The sequence below is a fragment of the Humulus lupulus genome, chromosome 5 (assembly GCF_963169125.1).
Source record: "Humulus lupulus chromosome 5, drHumLupu1.1, whole genome shotgun sequence".
In the NCBI taxonomy this organism is placed as follows: Eukaryota; Viridiplantae; Streptophyta; class Magnoliopsida; order Rosales; family Cannabaceae; genus Humulus; species Humulus lupulus.
Genome location: NC_084797.1, coordinates 245,789,739 through 245,809,033, shown reverse-complemented (window position 1 = coordinate 245,809,033; position 19,295 = coordinate 245,789,739).

The window sequence follows — 19,295 nt, the reverse complement described above, 5'->3', positions numbered from 1 at the left end:
TTCAACCAAACTAAAAAATTGACCTTTGAGGCCAAATCTCCTAGGCAGCTGCCTAGGGCTCCGAAGAGATTTCGTAATTCACTCATATTTCTCTCTAACAAGCTCAAATTTTTTTCAAACTTTTCCCATCTCAATAATATTATATAGGGGTATTATTGACTATGAATTGGGGTCCTAATTCAACCAAACAAAAAAATTGACCATTCAGGCCAAATCTCCTAGGCAGCTGCCTAGGGCTCCGAAGCTATTTCGTAATTCACTGATATTTCTCTCTAACAAGCTCTAATTTTTCTGAACCTTTTCCCATCTCAATAATATTATATAGGGCTATTATTGACCATGAATTGGGGTCCTAATTCAACCAAACAAAAAAATTGACCTTTCAGGCCAAATCCCTAGGCAGCTGCTTAGGGCTACGAAGCTATCTCGTAATTCACTCATATTTTTCCCTAACAAGCTCTAATTTTTTTGAAACTTTTCCCATCTCAATAATATTATATAGGGCTATTATTTACCATGAATTGGGGTCCTAATTCAACCAAACTAAAAAATTGACCTTTCTGGCCAAATCACCTAGGCCGCTGCCTAGGGCTCCGAAGCGATCTCGTAATTCACTCATATTTTTCCCTAACAAGCTCTAATTTTTTTGAACCATTTCCCATCTCAATAATATTATATAGGGCTATTATTTACCATGAATTGGGGTCCTAATTCAACCAAACTAAAAAATTGACCGTTCAGGCCAAATCTCCTAGGCCGCTGCCTAGGGCTCCGAAGCGATCTCGTAATTCACTCATATGTCTCTCTAACAAGCTCTAATTTTTTTGAACCTTTTCCCATCTCAATAATATTATATAGGGCTATTATTGACTATGAATTGGGGTCCTAATAAAACCAAACAAAAATATTGACCTTTCAGGACAAATCTCCTAGGCCGCTGCCTAGGGCTCCGAAGCGATCTCGCAATTCACTCATATTTCTCTCTAAAAAGCTCAAATTTTTTTGAAACTTTTCCCATCTCTATAATATTATATAGGGGTATTATTGACTATGAATTGGGTCCTAATTCAACCAAACAAAAAAATTGACATTTCAGGCCAAATCTCCTAGGCTGCTGCCTAGGACTCCGAAGCGATTTCGTAATTCACTGATATATCTCTCTAACAAGCTCTAATTTTTCAGAACCTTTTCCCATCTCAATAATATTATATAGGGCTATTATTGACAATGAATTGGGGTCCTAATTCAACCAAAAAAAAAATTGACCATTCAAGCCAAATCCCTAGGTAGCTGCCTAGGGCTACGAAGCTATCTCGTAATTCACTCATATTTTTCCCTAACAAGCTCTAATTTTTTTGAAACTTTTCCCATCTCAATAATATTATATAGGGCTATTATTTACAATGAATTGGGGTCCTAATTCAACCAAACTAAAAAATAGACCTTTCAGGCCAAATCTCCTAGGCCGCTGCCTAGGGCTCCGAAGCGATCTCGTAATTCACTCATATGTCTCTCTAACAAGCTCTAATTTTTTTGAACCTTTTCCCATCTCAATAATATTATATAGGGCTATAATTGACCATGAATTGGGGTCCTAATTCAACCAAACATAAAAATTGACCTTTCAGGCCAAATCTCCTAGGCAGCAGCCTAGGGCTACGAATCGATCTCGTAATTCACTCATATTTCTCCCTAACAAGCTCTAATTTTTTTGAACCTTTTCCCATCTCAATAATATTATATAGGGCTAATATTTACCATGAACTGGGGACCTAATTCAACCAAACTAAAAAATTGACCTTTCAGGCCAAATCTCCTAGGCAGCTGCCTAGGGCTCCGAAGCGATTTCGTAATTCACTCAAATTTCTCTCTAACAAGCTCTAATTTTTCTGAACCTTTTCCCATCTCAATAATATTATATAGGGCTATTATTTACCATGAACTGGGGACCTAATTCAACCAAACTAAAAAATTGACCTTTCAGGCCAAATCTCCTAGGCAGCTGCCTAGGGCTCCGAAGCGATTTCGTAATTCACTCAAATTTCTCTCTAACATGCTCTAATATCTCTGAACCTTTTCACATCTCAATAATATTATATTGGGCTATTATTGACTATGAATTGGTGTCCTAATTCAACCAAACATAAAAATTGACCTTTCAAGCCAAATCTCCTAGGCAGCTGCCTAGGGCTACGAAGCGATCTCGTAATTCACTCATATTTTTCCCTAACAAGCTCTAATTTTTTTGAACCATTTCCCATCTCAATAATATTATATAGGGCTATTACTTACCATGAACTGGGGACCTAATTCAACCAAACTAAAAAATTGACCTTTGAGGCCAAATCTCCTAGGCAGCTGCCTAGGGCTCCGAAGAGATTTCGTAATTCACTCATATTTCTCTCTAACAAGCTCAAATTTTTTTCAAACTTTTCCCATCTCAATAATATTATATAGGGGTATTATTGACTATGAATTGGGGTCCTAATTCAACCAAACAAAAAAATTGACCATTCAGGCCAAATCTCCTAGGCAGCTGCCTAGGGCTCCGAAGCTATTTCGTAATTCACTGATATTTCTCTCTAACAAGCTCTAATTTTTCTGAACCTTTTCCCATCTCAATAATATTATATAGGGCTATTATTGACCATGAATTGGGGTCCTAATTCAACCAAACAAAAAAATTGACCTTTCAGGCCAAATCCCTAGGCAGCTGCTTAGGGCTACGAAGCTATCTCGTAATTCACTCATATTTTTCCCTAACAAGCTCTAATTTTTTTGAAACTTTTCCCATCTCAATAATATTATATAGGGCTATTATTTACCATGAATTGGGGTCCTAATTTAACCAAACTAAAAAATTGACCTTTCTGGCCAAATCACCTAGGCCGCTGCCTAGGGCTCCGAAGCGATCTCGTAATTCAATCATATGTCTCTCTAACAAGCTCTAATTTTTTTGAACCTTTTCCCATCTCAATAATATTATATAGGGCTATAATTGACCATGAATTGGGGTCCTAATTCAACCAAACATAAAAATTGACCTTTCAGGCCAAATCTCCTAGGCAGCTGCCTAGGGCTACGAAGCGATCTCGTAATTCACTCATATTTTTTCCTAACAAGCTCTAATTTTTTTGAACCATTTCCCATCTCAATAATTTTATATAGGGCTATTATTTACCATGAATTGGGGTCCTAATTCAACCAAACATAAAAATTGACCTTTCAGGCCAAATCTCCTAGGCAGCTGCCTAGGGCTACGAAGCGATCTAGTAATTCACTCATATTTTTCCCTAAAAAGCTCTAATTTTTTTGAACCATTTCCCATCTCAATAATATTATATAGGGCTATTATTTACCATGAATTGGGGTCCTAATTCAACCAAACTAAAAAATTGACCTTTCAGGCCAAATCTCCTAGGCAGCGGCCTAGGGCTCCGAATCGATTTCGTAATTCAATCATATTTCTCCCTAACAAGCTCTAATTTTTTTGAACCTTTTCCCATCTCAATAATATTATATAGGGCTATTATAGACTATGAATTGGGGTCCTAATTCAACCAAACAAAAAAATTGACCTTTCTGGCCAAATCTCCTAGGCTGCTGCCTAGGGCTCCAAAGCAATTTCGAAATTCACTCATATTTATCCCTAACAAGCTCTAATTTTTTTGAACCTTTTCCCATCTCAATAATATTATATAGGGCTATTATTGACTATGAATTGGGGTACTAATTCAACCAAATAAAAAAATTGACCTTTGTGGCCAAATCTCCTAGGCAGCAGCCTAGGGCACCGAAGCTATCTCGCAATTCAGTCATATTTCTCCCTAACAAGCTCTAATTTTTTTGAAACTTTTCCCATCTCAATAATATTATATAGGGCTATTATTGACTATGAATTGGGGTCCTAATTCAACGAAACAAAAAAATTGACCTTTCAGGGCAAATCTCCTAGGCTGCTGCCTAGGGCTCCGAAGCGATTTCGTAATTCACTCATATTTCTCCCTAACAAGCTCTAATTTTTTTGAACCTTTTCCCAGCTCAATAATATTATATAGGGGTATTATTGACTATGAATTGGGTCCTAATTCAACCAAACAAAAAAATTGACCTTTCAGGCCAAATCTCCTAGGCAGCTGCCTAGGGCTCCGAAGAGATTTCGTAATTCACTGATATTTCTCTCTAACAATCTCTAATTTTTCTGAACCTTTTCCCATCTCAATAATATTATATAGGGCTATTATTGACCATGAGTTGGGGTCCTAATTCAACCAAACAAAAATATTGACCTTTCAGGCCAAATCCCTAGGCAGCAGCTTAGGGCTACGAAGCTATCTCGTAATTCACTCATATTTTTCCTTAACAAGATCTAATTTTTTTGAAACTTTTCCCATCTCAATAATATTATATAGGGCTATTATTTACCATGAATTCGGGTCCTAGTTCAACCAAACTAAAAAATTGACCTTTCAGGCCAAATCTCCTAGGCCGCTGCCTAGGGCTCCGAAGCGATCTCGTAATTCACTCATATGTCTCTCTAACAAGCTCTAATTTTTTTGAACCTTTTCCCATCTCAATAATATTATATAGGGCTATAATTGACCATGAATTGGGGTCCTAATTCAACCAAACATAAAAATTGACCTTTCAGGCCAAATCTCCTAGGCAGCTGCCTAGGGCTACGAAGCGATCTAGTAATTCACTCATATTTTTCCCTAACAAGCTCTAATTTTTTTGAACCATTTCCCATCTCAATAATATTATATAGGGATATTATTTATCTTGAATTGGGGTCCTAATTCAACCAAGCTAAAAAATTGACCTTTCAGGCCAAATCTCCTAGGCAGCTGCCTAGGGCTCCGAAGCGATTTCGTAATTCACTCATATTTCTCTCTAACAAGATCAAATTTTTTTGAAACTTTTCCCATCTCAATAATATTATATAGGGCTATTATTGACTATCAATTGGGGTCCTAATTCAACCAAACAAAAAAATTGACCTTTCAGGCCAAATCTCCTAGGCTGCTGCCTAGGGCTCCGAAGCGATTTCGTAATTCACTCATATTTCTCCCTAACAAGCTCTAATTTTTTTGAACCTTTTCCCATCTCAATAATATTATATAGGGCTATTATTGACTATGAATTGGGGTCCTAATTCAACCAAATAAAAAAATAGACCTTTGTGGCCAAATCTCCTAGGCAGCTGCCTAGGACTCCGAAGCGATCTCGCAATTCAATCATATTTCTCCCTAACAAGCTCTAATTTTTTTAAACCTTTTCCCATCTCAATAATATTATATAGGGCTATTATTGATCATGAATGTGGGTCCTAATTCAACCAAACAAAAAAATTGACCTTTCAGGCCAAATCTCCTAAACAGCTGCCTAGGGCTACGAAGCGATATCGTAATTCACTCATATTTCTCCCTAACAAGCTCTAATTTTTTAGAACCATTTCCCATCTCAATAATATTATAAAGGGCTATTATTTACCATGAATTGAAGTCCTAATTCAACCAAACATAAAAATTGACGTTTCAGGCCAAATCTCCTAGGCAGCTGCCTAGGGCTCCGAAGCGATTTCGTAATTCACTGATATTTCTCTCTAACAAGCTCTAATTTTTCTGAACCTTTTCCCATCTTTATAATATTATATAGGGCTATTATTGACCATGAATTGGGATCCTAATTCAACCAAACAAAAAAATTGCCTTTCAGGCCAAATCCCTAGGCAGCTGCCTAGGGCTACGAACGATCTTGTAATTCACTCATATTTCTCCCTAACAAACTCTAATTTTTTTGAAACTTGTCCCATCTCAATAATATTAAATAGGGCTATTATTTACCATTAATTGGGGTCCTAATTCAACCTAACTAAAAAATTGATCTTTTAGGGCAAATCTCCTAGGCCGCTGCCTAGGGCTCCGAAGCGATCTCGTAATTCACTCATATGTCTCTCTAACACGCTCTAATTTTTATGAACCTTTTCCCATCTCAATAATATTATATAGGGCTATAATTGACCATGAATTGGGGTCCTAATTCAACCAAACATAAAAATTGACCTTTCAGGCCAAATCTCCTAGGCAGCTGCCTAGGGCTACGAAGCGATCTCGTAATTCAATCATATTTTTCCCAAACAAGCTCTAATTTTTTTGAACCATTTCCCATCTCAATAATACTATATAGGGCTATTATTTACCATGAATTGGGGTCCTAATTCAACCAAACTAAAAAATTGACCTTTCGGGCCAAATCTCCTAGGCAGTTGCCTAGGGCTCCGAAGCGATTTCGTAATTCATTCATATTTCTCTCTAACAAGCTCAAATTTTTTTGAAACTTTTCCCATCTCAATAATATTATATAGGGCTATTATTGACTATGAATTGGGGTCCTAATTCAACCAAACAAAAAAATAGACCTTTCAGGCCAAATCTCCTAGGCTGCTGCCTAGGGCTCCGAAGCTATTTCGTAATTCACTCATATTTCTCTCTAACAAGCTCTAATTTTTCTGAACCTTTTCCCATCTCAATAATATTATATAGGGCTATTATTGACCAAGAATTGGGGTCCTAATTTAACCAAACAAAAAAATTGACCTTTCATGCCAAATCTCCTAGGCAGCTGCCTAGGGCTCCGAAGCGATCTCGCAATTCACTCATACTTCTCTCTAAAAAGCTCAAATTTTTTTGAAACTTTTCCCATCTCAATAATATTATATAGGGGTATTATTGACTATGAATTGGGTCCTAATTCAACCAAACAAAAAAACTGACATTTCAGGCCAAATCTCCTAGGCTGCTGCCTAGGACTCCGAAGCGATTTCGTAATTCACTGATATATCTCTCTAACAAGCACTAATTTTTCAGAACCTTTTCCCATCTCAATAATATTATATAGGGCTATTATTGACAATGAATTTATGTCCTAATTCAACCAAAAAAAAAATTGACCTTTCAAGCCAAATCCCTAGGTATCTGCCTAGGGCTACGTAGCGATCTCGTAATTCACTCATATTTCTCCCTAACAAGCTCTAATTTTTTTGAAACTTTTCCCATCTCAATAATATTATATAGGGCTATTATTTTCCATGAATTGGTGTCCTAATTCAACCAAACTAAAAAATTGACCTTTCAGGCCAAATCTCCTAGGCCGCTGCCTAGGGCTCCGAAGCGATCTCGTAATTCACTCATATGTCTCTCTAACAAGCTCTAATATTTTTGAACCTTTTCCCATCTCAATAATATTATATAGGGTTATAATTGACCATGAATTGGGGTTCTAATTCAACCAAACATAAAAATTGACCTTTCAGGCCAAATCTCCTAGGCAGCTGCTTAGGGCTACGAAGCGATCTCGTAATTCACTCATATTTTTCCCTAACAAGCTCTAATTTTTTTGAACCATTTCCCATCTAAATAATATTATATAGGGCTATTATTTACCATGAATTGGGGTCCTAATTAAACCAAACTAAAAAATTGTCCTTTCGGGCCAAATCTCCTAGGCAGCTGCCTAGGGCTCCGAAGCGATTTCGTAATTCACTGATATTTCTCTCTAACAAGCTCAAATTTTTTTGAAACTTTTCTCATCTCAATAATATTATATAGGGCTATTATTGACTATGAATTGGGGTCCTAATTCAACCAAACAAAAAAATTGAACTTTCAGGCCAAATCCCTTGGCAGCTGCCTAGGGCTACGAAGCGATCTCGTAATTCACTCATATTTATCCCTAACAAGCTCTAATTTTTTTGAAACTTTTCCCATCTCAATAATAATATATAGGGCTATTATTTACCATGAATTGGTGTCCTAATTCAACCAAACATAAAAATTGACCTTTCAGGCCAAATCTCCTAGGCAGCTGCCTAGGGCTACGATGCGATCTCGTAATTCACTCATATTTCTCCCTAACAAGCTCTAATTTTTTTGAACCTTTCCCATCTCAATAATATTATATAGGGCTATTATTTACCATGAATTGGGGACCTAATTCAACCAAACTAAAAAATTGACCTTTCAGGCCAAATCTCCTAGGCCATTGCCTAGGGCTCCGCAGCGATTTCGTAATTCACTCATATTTCTCTCTAACAAGCTCAAATTTTTTTGACACTTTTCCCATCTCAATAATATTATATAGGGGTATTATTGACTATGAATTGGGGTCCTAATTCAACCAAACAAAAAAATTGACCTTTCAGGCCAAATCTCCTAGGCCGCTGCCTAGGTCTCCGAAGCGATCTCGTAATTCACTCATATGTTTCTCTAACAAGCTCTAATTTTTATGAACCTTTTCCCATCTCAATAATATTATATAGGGCTATAATTGACCATGAACTTGGGTCCTAATTCAACCAAACATAAAAATTGACCTTTCAGGCCAAATCTCCTAGGCAACTGCCTAGGTCTACGAAGCGATCTCGTAATTCACTCATATTTTTCCCTATCAAGCTCTAATTTTTTTGAACCATTTCCCTTCTCAATAATATTATATAGGGCTATTATTTACCATGAATTGGGGTCCTAATTCAACAAAACTAAAAAATTGACCTTTCGAGTCAAATCTCTAAGGCAGCTGCCTAGGGCTCCGAAGCGATTTCGTAATTCATTCATATTTCTCTCTAACAAGCTCAAATTTTTTTGAAACTTTTCCCATCTCAATAATATTATATAGGGCTATTATTGACTATGAATTGGGGTCCTAATTCAACCAAACAAAAAAATTGACCTTTCAGGCCAAATCTCCTAGGCTGCTGCCTAGGGCTCCGAAGTGATTTCGTAATTCACTCATATTTCTCTCTAACAAGCTCTAATTTTTCTGAACCTTTTCCCATCTCAATAATATTATATAGGGCTATTATTGACCAAGAATTGGGGTCCTAATTTAACCAAACAAAAAAATTGACCTTTCATGCCAAATCTCCTAGGCAGCTGCCTAGGGTTCCGAAGCGATCTCGCAATTCACTCATATTTCTCCCTAAAAAGCTCAAATTTTTTTGAAACTTTTCCCATCTCAATAATATTATATAGGGGTATCATTGACTATGAATTGGGTCCTAATTCAACCAAACAAAAAAATTGACATTTCAGGCCAAATCTCCTAGGCTGCTGCCTAGGACTCCGAAGCGATTTCGTAATTCACTGATATTTCTCTCTAACAAGCTCAAATATTTTTGAAACTTTTCTCATCTCAATAATATTATATAGGGCTATTATTGACTATGAATTGGGGTCCTAATTCAACCAAACAAAAAAATTGACCGTTCAGGCCAAATCCCTTGGCAGCTGCCTAGGTCTACGAAGCGATCTCGTAATTCACCCATATTTATCCCTAACAAGCTCTAATTTTTTTGAAACTTTTCCCAACTCAATAATATTATATAGGGCTATTATTTACCATGAATTGGTGTCCTAATTCAACCAAACATAAATATTGACCTTTCAGGCCAAATCTCCTAGGCAGCTGCCTAGGGCTACGAAGCGATCTCGTAATTCACTCATATTTCTCCCTAACAAGATCTAATTTTTTTGAACCTTTCCCAACTCAATAATATTATATAGGGCTATTATTTACCATGAATTGGGGACCTAATTCAACCAAACAAAAAAATTGACCTTTCAGGCCAAATCTCCTAGGCAGCTGCCTAGGGCTCCGAAGCGATTTCGTAATTCACTCATATTTCTCTCTAACAAGCTCTAATTTTTCTGATCCTTTTCCCATCTCAATAATATTATATAGGGCTATTATTGACCAAGAATTGGGGTCCTAATTTAATCAAACAAAAAAATTGACCTTTCATGCCAAATCTCCTAGGCAGCTGCCTAGGGCTCCGAAGCGATCTCGCAATTCACTCATATTTCTCTCTAAAAAGCTCAAATTTTTTTGAAACTTTTCCCATCTCAATAATATTATATAGGGGTATTATTGACTATGAATTGGGTCCTAATTCAACCAAACAAAAAAATTGACATTTCAGGCCAAATCTCCTAGGCTGCTGCCTATGACTCCGAAGCGATTTCGTAATTCACTGATATATCTCTCTAACAACCTCTAATTTTTCAGAACCTTTTCCCATTTCAATAATATTATATAGGGCTATTATTGACAATGAATTTATGTCCTAATTCAACCAAAAAAAAAATTGACCTTTCAAGCCAAATCTCTAGGTAGCTGCCTAGGGCTACGAAGCGATCTCGTAATTCACTCATATTTCACCCTAACAAGCTATAATTTTTTTGAAACTTTTCCCATTTCAATAATATTATATAGGGCTATTATTTACCATGAATTGGTGTCCTAATTCAACCAAACTAAAAAATTGACCTTTCAGGCCAAATCTCCTAGGCCGCTGCCTAGGGCTCCGAAGCGATCTCGTAATTCAATGATATGTCTCTCTAACAAGCTCTAATATTTTTGAACCTTTTCCCATCTCATTAATATTATATAGGGCTATAATTGACCATGAATTGGGGTTTTAATTCAACCAAACATAAAAATTGACCTTTCAGGCCAAATCTCCTAGGCAGCTGCCTAGGGCTACGAAGCGATCTCGTAATTCACTCATATTTTTCCCTAACAAGCTCTAATTTTTTTGAACCATTTCCCATCTCAATAATATTATATAGGGCTATTATTTACCATGAATTGGGGTAGTAATCCAACCAAACTAAAAAATTGACCTTTCGGGCCAAATCTCCTAGGCAGCTGCCTAGGGCTCCGAAGCGATTTCGTAATTCACTAATATTTCTCTCTAACAAGCTCAAATTTTTTTGAAACTTTTCTCATCTCAATAATATTATATAGGGCTATTATTGACTATGAATTGGGGTCCTAATTCAACCAAACAAAAAAATTGACCTTTTAGGCCAAATCCCTAGGCATCAGCCTAGGGCTACGAAGCGATCTCGTAATTCACTCATATTTCTCCCTAACAAGCTCTAATTTTTTTGAAACTTTTCCCATCTCAATAATATTATATAGGGCTATTATTTACCATGAATTGGTGTCCTAATTCAACCAAACATAAAAATTGACCATTCAGGACAAATCTCCTAGGCAGCTGCCTAGGGCTACGATGCGATCTCGTAATTCACTCATATTTCTCCCTAACAAGCTCTAATTTTTTTGAACCTTTCCCATCTCAATAATATTATATAGGGCTATTATTTACCATGAATTGGGGACCTAATTCAACCAAACTAAAAAATTGACCTTTCAGGCCAAATCTCATAGGCAGCTGCCTAGGGCTCCGAAGCGATTTCGTAATTCACTCATATTTCTCTCTAACAAGCTCAAATTTTTTTGAAACTTTTCCCATCTCAATAATATTATATAGGGGTATTATTGACTATGAATTGGGGTCCTAATTCAACCAAACAAAAAAATTGACCTTTCAGGCCAAATCTCCTAGGCCGCTGCCTAGGGCTCCAAAGCGATCTCGTAATTCACTCATATGTCTCTCTAACAAGCTCTAATTTTTATGAACCTTTTCCCATCTCAATAATATTATATAGGGCTATAATTGACCATGAACTGGGTTCCTAATTCAACCAAACATAAAAATTGACCTTTCAGGCCAAATCTCCTATGCAGCTGCCTAGGGCTACGAAGCGATCTCGTAATTCACTCATATTTTTCCCTAACAAGCTCTATTTTTTTTGAACCATTTCCCATCTCAATAATATTATATAGGGCTATTATTTACCATGAATTGGTGTCCTAATTCAACCAAACTAAAAAATTGATCTTTCAGGCCAAATCTCCTAGGCCGCTGCCTAGGGCTCCGAAGCGATCTCGTAATTCACTGATATGTCTCTCTAACAAGCTCTAATCTTTTTGAACCTTTTCCCATCTCATTAATATTATATAGGGCTATAATTGACCATGAATTGGGGTCTTAACTCAACCAAACATAAAAATTGACCTTTCAGGCCAAATCTCCTAGGCAGCTGCCTAGGGCTACGAAGCGATCTCGTAATTCACTCATATTTTTCCCTAACAAGCTCTAATTTTTTTGAACTATTTCCCATCTCAATAATATTATATAGGGCTATTATTTACCATGAATTGGGGTCTTAATTCAAACAAACTAAAAAATTGACCTTTCGGGCCAAATCTCCTAGGCAGCTGCCTAGGGCTCCGAAGCGATTTCGTAATTCACTCATATTTCTCTCTAACAAGCTCAAATTTTTTTGAAACTTTTCCCATCTCAATAATATTATACAGGGGTATTATTGACTATGAATTGGGGTCCTAATTCAACCAAACAAAAAAATTGACCTTTCATGCCAAATCTCCTAGGCAGCTGCCTAGGGCTCCGAAGCGATTTCGTAATTCACTCATATTTCTCTCTAAAAAGCTCAAATTTTTTTGAAACTTTTCCCATCTCAATAATATTATATAGGGGTATTATTGACTATGAATTGGGTCCTAATTCAACGAAACAAAAAAATTGACATTTCAGGCCAAATCTCCTAGGCTGCTGCCTAGGACTTCGAAGCGATTTCGTAATTCACTGATATATCTCTCTAACAAGCTCTAATTTTTCAGAACCTTTTCCTATCTCAATAATATTATATAGGGCTATTATTGACAATGAATATATGTCCTAATTCTAATAAAAAAAAAAATTGACCTTTCAAGCCAAATCCCTAGGTAGCTGCCTAGGGATACGAAGCGATCTCGTAATTCACTCATATTTCTCCCTAACAAGCTCTAATTTTTTTGAAACTTTTCCCTTCTCAATAATATTATATAGGGCTATTATTTACCATGAATTGGTGTCCTAATTCAACCAAACTAAAAAATTGACCTTTCAGGCCAAATCTCCTAGGCCGCAGCCTAGGGCTCCGAAGCGATCTCGTAATTCACTGATATGTCTCTCTAACAAGCTCAAATTTTTTTGAAACTTCTCCCATCTCAATAATATTATATAGGGCTATTATTGACTATGAATTGGGGTCCTAATTCAACCAAACAAAAAAATTGACCTTTCATGCCAAATCTCCTAGGCAGCTGCCTAGGGCTCCGAAGCGATTTCGTAATTCACTCATATTTCTCTCTAAAAAGCTCAAATTTTTTTGAAACTTTTCCCATCTCAATAATATTATATAGGGCTATTATTGACCATAAATTGGGATCCTAATTCAACCAAACAAAAAAATTGACTTTTCATGCCAAATCTCCTAGGCAGCTGACTAGGGCTCCGAAGCGATCACGCAATTCACTCATATTTCTCCCTAACAAGCTCTAATTTTTTTGAAACTTTTCCCATCTAAATAATATTATATAGGGCTATTATTTACCATGAATTGGTGTCCTATTTCAACCAAACGAAAAAATTGACCTTTCAGGCCAAATCTCCTAGGCCGCTGCCTAGGGCTCCGAAGCGATCTCGTAATTCACTGATATGTCTCTCTACCAAGCTCTAATATTTTTGAACCTTTTCCCATCTCAATAATATTATATAGGGCTATAATTGACCATGAATTGGGGTCCAAATTCAACTAAACATCAAAATTGACCTTTCAGGCCAAATCTCCTAGGCAGCTGCCTAGGGCAACGAATCGATCTCGTAATTCACTCTTATTTCTCCCTAACAAGCTCTAATTATTTTGAACCTTTTCCCATCTCAATAATATTATATAGGGCTATTATTTACCATGAATTGGGGTAGTAATCCAACCAAACTAAAAAATTGACCTTTCGGGCCAAATCTCCTAGGCAGCTGCCTAGGGCTCCGAAGCGATTTCGTAATTCACTAATATTTCTCTCTAACAAGGTCAAATTTTTTTGAAACTTTTCTCATCTCAATAATATTATATAGGGCTATAATTGACCATGAATTGGGGTCTTAATTCAACCAAACATAAAAATTGACCTTTCAGGCCAAATCTCCTAGGCAGCTGCCTAGGGCTACGAAGCGATCTCGTAATTCACTCATATTTTTCCCTAACAAGCTCTAATTTTTTTGAACCATTTCCCATCTCAATAATATTATATAGGGCTATTATTTACCATGAATTGGGGTAGTAATCCAACCAAACTAAAAAATTGACCTTTCGGGCCAAATCTCCTAGGCAGCTGCCTAGGGCTCCGAAGCGATTTCGTAATTCACTAATATTTCTCTCTAACAAGGTCAAATTTTTTTGAAACTTTTCTCATCTCAATAATATTATATAGGGCTATTATTGACTATGAATTGAGGTCCTAATTCAACCAAAAAAAAAAATTGACCTTTCAGGCCAAATCCCTAGGCAGCAGCCTAGAGCTACGAAGCGATCTCGTAATTCACTCATATTTCTCCCTAACAAGCTCTAATTTTTTTGAAACTTTTCCCATCTCAATAATATTATATAGGGCTATTATTTACCATGAATTGGTGTCCTAATTCAACCAAACATAAAAATTGACCATTCAGGACAAATCTCCTAGGCAGCTGCCTAGGGCTACGATGCGATCTCGTAATTCACTCATATTTCTCCCTAACAAGCTCTAATTTTTTTGAACCTTTCCCATCTCAATAATATTATATAGGGCTATTATTTACCATGAATTGGGGACCTAATTCAACCAAACTAAAAAATTGACCTTTCAGGCCAAATCTCATAGGCAGCTGCCTAGGGCTCCGAAGCGATTTCGTAATTCACTCATATTTCTCTCTAACAAGCTCAAATTTTTTTGAAACTTTTCCCATCTCAATAATATTATACAGGGGTATTATTGACTATGAATTGGGGTCCTAATTCAACCAAACAAAAAAATTGACCTTTCAGGCCAAATCTCCTAGGCCGCTGCCTAGGGCTTCGAAGCGATCTCGTAATTCACTCATATGTCTCTCTAACAAGCTCTAATTTTTATGAACCTTTTCCCATCTCAATAATATTATATAGGGCTATAATTGACCATGAACTGGGGTCCTAATTCAACCAAACATAAAAATTGACCTTTCAGGCCAAATCTCCTAGGCAGCTGCCTAGGGCTACGAAGCGATCTCATAATTCACTCATATTTTTCCCTAACAAGCTCTAATTTTTTTGAACCATTTCCCATCTCAATAATATTATATAGGGCTATTATTTACCATGAATTGGGGTCCTAATTCAAAAAAACTAAAAAATTGACCTTTCGAGCCAAATCTCTTAGGCAGCTGCCTAGGGCTCCGAAGCGATTTCGTAATTCACTCATATTTCTCTCTAACAAGCTCAAATTTTTTTGAAACTTTTCCCATCTCAATAATATTATATAGGGCTATTATTGACTATGAATTGGGGTCCTAATTCCACCAAACAAAAAAATTGACCTTTCAGGACAAATCTCCTAGGCCGCTGCCTAGGGCTCTGAAGCGATCTCGCAATTCACTCATATTTCTCTCTAAAAAGCTCAAATTTTTTTGAAACTTTTCCCATCTCAATAATATTATATAGGGGTATTATTGACTATGAATTGGGTCCTAATTCAACGAAACAAAAAAATTGACATTTCAGGCCAAATCTCCTAGGCTGCTGCCTAGGACTTCGAAGCGATTTCGTAATTCACTGATATATCTCTCTAACAAGCTCTAATTTTTCAGAACCTTTTCCCATCTCAATAATATTATATAGGGCTATTATTGACAATGAATATATGTCCTAATTCTAATAAAAAAAAAATTGACCTTTCAAGCCAAATCCCTAGGTAGCTGCCTAGGGCTACGAAGCGATCTCGTAATTCACTCATATTTCTCCCTAACAAGCTCTAATTTTTTTGAAACTTTTCCCTTCTCAATAATATTATATAGGGCTATTATTTACCATGAATTGGTGTCCTAATTCAACCAAACTAAAAAATTGACCTTTCAGGCCAAATCTCCTAGGCCGCAGCCTAGGGCTCCGAAGCGATCTCGTAATTCACTGATATGTCTCTCTAACAAGCTCAAATTTTTTTGAAACTTTTCCCATCTCAATAATATTATATAGGGCTATTATTGACTATGAATTGGGGTCCTAATTCAACCAAACAAAAAAATTGACCTTTAATGCCAAATCTCCTAGGCAGATGCCTAGGGTTCCGAAGCGATTTCGTAATTCACTCATATTTCTCTCTAAAAAGCTCAAATTTTTTTGAAACTTTTCCCATCTCAATAATATTATATAGGGCTATTATTGACCATAAATTGGGATCCTAATTCAACCAAACAAAAAAATTGACTTTTCATGCCAAATCTCCTAGGCAGCTGACTAGGGCTCCGAAGCGATCACGCAATTCACTCATATTTCTCCCTAACAAGCTCTAATTTTTTTGAAACTTTTCCCATCTAAATAATATTATATAGGGCTATTATTTACCATGAATTGGTGTCCTATTTCAACCAAACGAAAAAATTGACCTTTCAGGCCAAATCTCCTAGGCCGCTGCCTAGGGCTCCGAAGCGATCTCGTAATTCACTGATATGTCTCTCTAACAAGCTCTAATATTTTTGAACTATTTCCCATCTCAATAATATTATATAGGGCTATTATTTACCATGAATTGGGGTCTTAATTCAAACAAACTAAAAAATTGACCTTTCGGGCCAAATCTCCTAGGCAGCTGCCTAGGGCTCCGAAGCGATTTCGTAATTCACTCATATATCTCTCTAACAAGCTCAAATTTTTTTGAAACTTTTCCCATCTCAATAATATTATACAGGGGTATTATTGACTATGAATTGGGGTCCTAATTCAACCAAACAAAAAAATTGACCTTTCAGGCCAAATCTCCTAGGCCGCTGCCTAGGGCTTCGAAGCGATCTCGTAATTCACTCATATGTCTCTCTAACAAGCTCTAATTTTTATGAACCTTTTCCCATCTCAATAATATTATATAGGGCTATAATTGACCATGAACTGGGGTCCTAATTCAACCAAACATAAAAATTGACCTTTCAGGCCAAATCTCCTAGGCAGCTGCCTAGGGCTACGAAGCGATCTCGTAATTCACTCATATTTTTCCCTAACAAGCTCTAATTTTTTTGAACCATTTCCCATCTCAATAATATTATATAGGGCTATTATTTACCATGAATTGGGGTCCTAATTCAAAAAAACTAAAAAATTGACCTTTCGAGCCAAATCTCTTAGGCAGCTGCCTAGGGCTCCGAAGCGATTTCGTAATTCACTCATATTTCTCTCTAACAAGCTCAAATTTTTTTGAAACTTTTCCCATCTCAATAATATTATATAGGGCTATTATTGACTATGAATTGGGGTCCTAATTCAACCAAACAAAAAAATTGACCTTTCATGCCAAATCTCCTAGGCAGCTGCCTAGGGCTCCGAAGCGATTTCGTAATTCACTCATATTTCTCTCTAAAAAGCTCAAATTTTTTTGAAACTTTTCCCATCTCAATAATATTATATAGGGGTATTATTGACTATGAATTGGGTCCTAATTCAACGAAACAAAAAAATTGACATTTCAGGCCAAATCTCCTAGGCTGCTGCCTAGGACTTCGAAGCGATTTCGTAATTCACTGATATATCTCTCTAACAAGCTCTAATTTTTCAGAACCTTTTCCCATCTCAATAATATTATATAGGGCTATTATTGACAATGAATATATGTCCTAATTCTAATAAAAAAAAAATTGACCTTTCAAGCCAAATCCCTAGGTAGCTGCCTAGGGCTACGAAGCGATCTCGTAATTCACTCATATTTCTCCCTAACAAGCTCTAATTTTTTTGAAACTTTTCCCTTCTCAATAATATTATATAGGGCTATTATTTACCATGAATTGGTGTCCTAATTCAACCAAACTAAAAAATTGACCTTTCAGGCCAAATCTCCTAGGCCGCAGCCTAGGGCTCCGAAGCGATCTCGTAATTCACTGATATGTCTCTCTAACAAGCTCAAATTTTTTTGAAACTTTTCCCATCTCAATAATATTATATAGGGCTATTATTGACTATGAATTGGGGTCCTAATTCAACCAAACAAAAAAATTGACCTTTCATGCCAAATCTCCTAGGCAGCTGCCTAGGGCTCCGAAGCGATTTCGTAATTCACTCATATTTCTCTCTAAAAAGCTCAAATTTTTTTGAAACTTTTCCCATCTCAATAATATTATATAGGGCTATTATTGACCATAAATTGGGATCCTAATTCAACCAAACAAAAAAATTGACTTTTCATGCCAAATCTCCTAGGCAGCTGACTAGGGCTCCGAAGCGATCTCGCAATTCACTCATATTTCTCCCTAACAAGCTCTAATTTTTTTGAAACTTTTCCCATCTCAATAATATTATATAGGGCTATTATTTACCATGAATTGGTGTCCTATTTCAACCAAACGAAAAAATTGACCTTTCAGGCCAAATCTCCTAGGCCGCTGCCTAGGGCTCCGAAGCGATCTCGTAATTCACTGATATGTCTCTCTAACAAGCTCTAATATTTTTGAACCTTTTCCCATCTCAATAATATTATATAGGGCTATAATTGACCATGAATTGGGGTCCAAATTCAACCAAACATCAAAATTGACCTTTCAGGCCAAATCTCCTAGGCAGCTGCCTAGGGCTACGAATCGATCTCGTAATTCACTCTTATTTCTCCCTAACAAGCTCTAATTATTTTGAACCTTTTCCCATCTCAATAATATTATATAGGGCTATTATTTACCATGAATTGGGGACCTAATTCAACCAAACATAAAAATTGACCTTTCAGGCCAAATCTCCTAGGCAGCTGCCTAGGGCTACGAAGCGATCTCGTAATTCACTCATATTTTTCCCTAACAAGCTCTAATTTTTTTGAACCATTTCCCATCTCAATAATATTATATAGGGCTATTATTTACCATGAATTGGGGTCCTAATTCAAAAAAACTAAAAAATTGACCTTTCGAGCCAAATCTCTTAGGCAGCTGCCTAGGGCTCCGAAGCGATTTCGTAATTCACTCATATTTCTCTCTAACAAGCTCAAATTTTTTTGAAACTTTTCCCATCTCAATAATATTATATAGGGCTATTATTGACTATGAATTGGGGTCCTAATTCAACCAAACAAAAAAATTGACCTTTCATGCCAAATCTCCTAGGCAGCTGCCTAGGGCTCCGAAGCGATTTCGTAATTCACTCATATTTCTCTCTAAAAAGCTCAAATTTTTTTGAAACTTTTCCCATCTCAATAATATTATATAGGGGTATTATTGACTAGAATTGGGTCCTAATTCAACGAAACAAAAAAATTGACATTTCAGGCCAAATCTCCTAGGCTGCTGCCTAGGACTTCGAAGCGATTTCGTAATTCACTGATATATCTCTCTAACAAGCTCT